The sequence below is a fragment of the Haemaphysalis longicornis genome, unplaced genomic scaffold (genome assembly GCF_048455015.1).
Source record: "Haemaphysalis longicornis isolate Haplotype H1 unplaced genomic scaffold, Haemaphysalis longicornis Haplotype H1 scaffold_11, whole genome shotgun sequence".
Classification (NCBI taxonomy): Eukaryota; Metazoa; Arthropoda; class Arachnida; order Ixodida; family Ixodidae; genus Haemaphysalis; species Haemaphysalis longicornis.
In genome coordinates this window covers 99690294-99696480 of record NW_027526214.1, presented here as the reverse complement: position 1 = coordinate 99696480, position 6187 = coordinate 99690294, and positions in this window count along the sequence as shown.

Here is a 6187-nt window from a genome sequence, read left to right as displayed (position 1 = left end):
AGCAGGGTCTTCTCGAGGCTCCCGCGGATGTACTCCAGCCCCGGCTGGCTGGCGTACACGCACATGCAGCCGTGGGGCAGGGGCTCCGTGTGGAACGAGTTGTGCGGAAGGCCCACGTCGCCGTCGATGATCCTGAAGTCCAGCGCGTACTTGGCCTTGTCGTCGAGCCGGAAACCCTGCGGGAGCACCTGCCGCATAGCCTGCGCCACCTGCTGGGTGCTGCCCCCGGCACCCAGCACCACCAGGTGCAGCAGGCGGTCGTTGGCGCCCAGCACCCCGCCGCCGTTGGTGCCGGCCTCTCACCGGTGCAGAAGCTGCTCCATGACGCCGTCCATGCAGTCGGGCTGGGCGGGGCAGTGCTCCCTCTGGCACCTGAATGCTTGCCGCCGTGCCGGTGAATGTCCCCACCTCGGGCTGGAACAAGGCCTCGAACTTGGTTAGGAGGCTCGGGCCGTCTGCCACTGCATGCACTGCTTCCTGGTACCCCGGCAGCCTCACGCCCAACGCCTGGATCCAGTTCCGGCCCAGCAGCGTCGGTGACGGCCCCTTGGTCAGGTACAGGGGCAGGGTGGCCTCTCTGTCGCCAAGGCGGACGCTGACCTGGGCTTGACCCTCGACTTGGGCGAGCTGTCCGGAGTAGCTGCGCAGCATGACGCGCGACGCCTCGACGGCCACGCCAGGGAAGGTGCGCCTGAATGCTTTCCCGGCCATGACCGACACACTGGCCCCTGTGTCCAGCTCCATGGGAATGGAGCTGGAAGGTCCCCGAAGGCGCAGCCGCTCGCCAACCCTCGCAGCGCTGCGACGAACAGCCCGAGCGTCTCCCCGTCTCGGCGGCTCCGGTTATTGAAGCGAAAACGCTCCATTAACGTCGACGGAGCCGGGCTGTAGTGCGAACGTAGCGTCGCGAGCAGCTCACCCAGCGACGTCTCGTGCGGCGTGGCCGGCTTGAGCAGGTCGAGCAGGAGAGCGAAGACGCGGGTACCGCAGACGCGGGTCCATAGTGAGACGTCGCCTCGGTCGCTATCAAAATCACTAGCAGCGCTGGCATGACGGTGCGCTTCAGGGGAGGTGTAGGTAAAGGAGCACACACGGAAAGGCGATCGGCGATAAAGCCCGTTATTGGAAACGTGAAGTCTTTTTCCTATAATTTTCATTTCCCGCATCACCGAATACGTCACCGCGGGAAGTTTTAAATATTGAAGGTGGAGACGCCACGTGGTGCCAACCAGCTGAACTAGAAGCTTCCTGTCCCAGATTTCTGGATATGCTCCGTGAATTTATGTCTGCCAAATTCGTGGGAGTTCTTTAATATTGCGTTTCTTTAGGAATATAATAATATGTGAACCTTTCAGTGGTGCGATGATCTGCATATAGGAAACTTAAATGATGTAGATGTTTCTAGTTTTCCTTTCTACACGCTGTAATAGAATGTCTGTTTCGTTATTTTAATTGAGGTGGTTTATGGCTTGGGCAAACAATTTTTTGTGGGTTAAATGTCATTCAAAGATTAGTTTTGTTTTGGGTGCGGTAATGTCATATTAATGGCAATAGGAGCAATCTCTAGTTTTGGCAGATGGAATACCGGTGCTGAAAAATATTCGGAACGCTGGAGCCGCTGCTAAAAACGAATTGGGGTCATGTTGCGGCATGAGCGGTAACTGAAAGGGGCTTAGCATTTATGCAAGCATGTCGGCAGCAAAATCCACTCTATAGGATTATACAGTGGGCTTTTGACCACAGATTGGCGGTACCCGTGCAGCGTGGCCGGCGCCTTATCTACGGTTGCATTCTACCCCATGATCAGCTCGTTTCCCGAAGCAACATGTAGTTTGCTGATGGTATTTGCAACAACATTTATAGTAATGTGTAAAGACTTCGTATTTAATTGGCTTTTGAATGCCTTGTCATCCGTAGTAGCCAGGGTTGCTTCTACTCCCAAATTCCGTACAGCGCTCTTTGTGCTTCCTAAAACCGCAGACCCGAAACACGCCGCACGACGAAAGCAAGCGCGTGACATTTTTTTGTTTACAAACAAAGGCTAGGGCAGTCATTAAAAAGGCCCTGACTTGATGCTACAAATCCGCAAACAAGCACGCGATCACGTGGCTCATACGTACATATTCTAGCAGCCCCCTTTCATTTCAAAAAGGTAAAATGGCCGTACAAGCTTTCTGTTTGCACCTTGGTACATGATAACAACACTATGTTGTGCTGGAAACGTTCGCTAATTAGGCAAGCCTGTATACATTTTCCGTGAAACGAACTCTACTCCGCACCCAAACTCAACTTGGCCGACATCGAGGGTTTTCAGGTGGACGCGCATTTAAGAAATGCCGGTTGTCAGGTTTTTGTAGGCATCCAACTCTTTTGTCGCCTTCGACGGTTCTTCAGTGACAAAGTGTGTTCAGTAATATTGCAATAAACCTGGACGTTGGGTGCACAAGTTGACTACTTCCACAACATCGCAGAGACAAGATGTATTAAGTGACAAACTACAGCGCTCTCAGGTATCATTTGCCTGTATGCCGTTTATGAAGTAGTCAAAATGTGTTCAGTGATCTTCTTCTGCCTATAATTTATGCGCCGTTTAAAAAAAAGCTCTTCAAATGTATCTATGGAATCCCGGTTGTCACTGCCGTGCCTAGTTTTTCATAACATGCATTCCTCGTGATCATTTACAACTAGAACCTCTGTGTAATCACTCATCTTCATTGGGAGCTCCGATAGAGGATGGTCATGCTTGTAACTCATAACAACACTGTCGCCAGACCACCTCACCTGGCCTCATTCTGCTCGTGAAGCACTCAGAATACTTGGGTTGCACGGCAAAACCAGTTCCTCGTCTCGCACGCCAAGGCCACATCAAATATTGTAGCAGCCATAGGTAGAGAAAATTTCCAATTTCGAGATGCGCCCGCATGAAGCAGCGAACTAATAACGCAAATCAGCGCGCAGGCATGACACTAAACAAGAAACCTTACTGTATAATTCACGCCGCTGTCAGCGCCTGTCGAATCCTTGGACAGGTGTGAAAAGCACTTCGTAATTATTCAAGAATGTGACATAGTGTAAGTTGAACGCTTCGACTCCCATTGTCTCCTACCGAAAGGAAGTGGGTGCCCCAGATTGCTTACTTATTGGCCCCAGTATTGGTAGCTTTGCAATTTCTTCGCCTGGTGTCATGCCGTCTCCAAGCACTGCCCCAGCCTTGTTTACAAAACCACCAAAAAATCCCGACACGCTTGCTTTTGTCTAACTTCGTGCTTCGGGGCTGCAGTTGTAGGGTTCGTGAACAGCACAGTCCGGAATTCCGAAGGGAAAAAAATGCTGCCGACTCGTTAGGACACGCTATTCGCAAACCCAGGAATCACGTAGTGTAAATCGTTTTCTCGCGAATGGTCTTACAAACCCGCCGCAGACCACGTGCTGCGTCGAGAAACGCGCGGCAGGACTACACAACACAATCGTGCTAATGGCGAAGGCACCACCTCACAGGTAGCTCCTTCGCTCTGCTGATACCCGATGCCTGCACCCTAGGCCCATCAACCTTTCTGTATTACCGTTGCCCTGTGAAATAAGCATTACAATTTGGTTGGTGCGCCAATGCGGTGATGGTGCTCATAAAAGACACTTCTGTTAGCATATCCTGCACGCTTCACGTGCATGTGATCTAGGTAAGCTGAACCTTTTGTGCCCACAGGACGGCGGAATGACTGCACTAATTGCCCTTTTCCTGTATACAGAGCTCTCATATCTTTTTGTCGCCAACTACGCATTGGGTTTACATGGGTTTCTAGTCCATGGCGAGTTAATTAGCCGTTTTGCAATTACTGAGGTACAAAAGCAAAGGTAAGGTTGTAGTGAGTATACCTACAACATTCCAAGGTTCTTTTTGAAGTTGAATTCCTTATTGGGTTCTCGATAGAATGTTTTCTTCTTGTTAACATTCATTCCCTCCAAACCCTTCTCCGAAATCCGACCCTGCGTTTGCCACTGAGCTTCAGTGCTTCTGGTATTTGGAGGGAGGAATATTTTTAGGGGCGAAGCTCCTAAAGCCGTGGGTCTGTCCATCCATTGTGTCTCGTGGTACGTTACCGCCTAGTTCGATGACTCACTCGGAAGTGGCGCTACGTGACCGCCTAGTTCGATGACTCACTCGCAGGTGGCGCTACGTGACCGCCTAGTTCGATGACTCACTCGCTGGTGGCGCTGGTGTTGGTGACGTCATGATGACGTCACTCGCACGTGACTGACACTATAAAAGGCAATCGCTGTTGACGCGCTTCCTCTTTCGCAACGAGTCACCGAATGGGGGAGGTGGTTGTTGACAAGGCTGCGGAGCGGAGGGCTCGCAGGGCGGCGGCAGCGCGCGCTCGCCGACAGGATCCCGCCGTGCGCGAAAGAGAGGCCGACGCATCTCGTCTAGAAAGTTGCGCTTAAACCGCGCGTCGGCAGCTTCGGGCTGAGCTCGCTTGATGCGTTTTGCAGCCGCCTCGCGAGCTCTCACTGCATCGGGGTTTGCCTGCCGATACAAGCGCTTGCAAGCAGCCTCACGAACCCTACTACAACAACAACAAACGAACAAGAACAAAATAAAAGAACAAAATAAAAGTTGATTTGTACAATGTACGCACACAGTCTTACGTCTTTCTTAATGATGTAATGGGCGAACTTTCACGGGAGAGTTACGGTTACCGATGATCTGCCCCTCTCAAGCTTCGCCCCACTTATCATCATCCATTCCGCGGATATGGCGTGATTTTTTTTTTGTCTATGGCGCCTGTATACTGTGGTTCTTCAATTTTGCTGTAACGAGAGTGCTTGAATGATGCTCTCTGGGTCAGTTTTGGTGGCAAGCGCATATGAATATTAGAAATGCAATGCAACCCATCAAATTTTTACTAAACGAAACACGCACATAAACGTTTTTTTTAATCAGTGTTTTGTTTTGGCTCATAAATAAAAAAAACGTTGTTCTCATGTATTTAAATGGATTTTGTGCTGCTAAATGACTGCAAACGTTTACTGGTCATGTTTTGTTTTTGCTACTCACGTTCACAATTTACCTTTCTAGCCTTATAAGACTTCATGATTTCATTCTTTTACCATGTTGATGGTCTGGTAATTTTGCCGACGTATCAATAACACGATTGTCGTATAGAACATATATTTGGCTAGGCAGGGAGCAAGAGATGCGTAAAAACGAAACGTGTAAAAACAATGTGAAGCAGAACAATCAAACGTTTGTATATTTGTACTACATGGTAATGTTAGTAGCTCGGCTCCATTTACTGTATCTGCAATATTGGGACAATAATATCGAAATGCGCCGCAAACGTGGTTCAGTGGCTATGATGTTGTGCTTCTGAGACCAAAGACGTGGGATCGATCTGGGCCACGGTGTCTGCTTTTCTGACGGAGGTTAAAAGCTAAACACTCACGTGTAATTTCAGTGCATATAAAGACCTCTGGGTTGCCTAAGTTACTCGTGAGCTTTCCACTACGGCACTCATCATAGCCCATGCGCCGCATCGGTGCGTTTAAGCCGACAACCCCATTATAGGTCAATCTTATGGCGTGATGTAAGCCTGTGACTCTCATCAGAGCCTTGTGGGGGGATGAAGGGATCAACTTTACCCATAGTCTTGGTATAATAAAAGATTAATGGTGCGGATCGGCAGTTACAGGTGGCGTGCGCTCATGCGGGAACTGCTTTATGTAACCGTTGTCGCAGAAATGCAATGCTCCCTAAACATTTGCCGCTACACCCCAATGTACAAACTAATTTTATTATACCTACAATATGCAGTATTTAGTGTCCATTTATGTTATGAAGAGCATGCTATTCAAGGGGGTGCCGGGAAATGTTCTTAAACAGTTTTAACAGCTGCAAACATTCCTCTTATTGAGGTGGGGCACAAATTAAGTTTAGTTTCGTTGTTGTTTATAGTCCAGCTCTTATGATCAAGATGAATGATAAGAAAGCATACAATAGGTAGCAAACAATTTTTTTAAAGTGTTCCCTTCCCATAAAGACAAAGGCTGCCACGGAACTTTCTATTTTTTGTTATATAGTTGCGTGGCACATACTGTGACAGCCGAAGGTGGTGGCAAACGCAAAATGACTTGATAAAGCGAACTTGCGCCTCTAATATAAAAAGTGAGAAAAACCAAAAATGTGGCC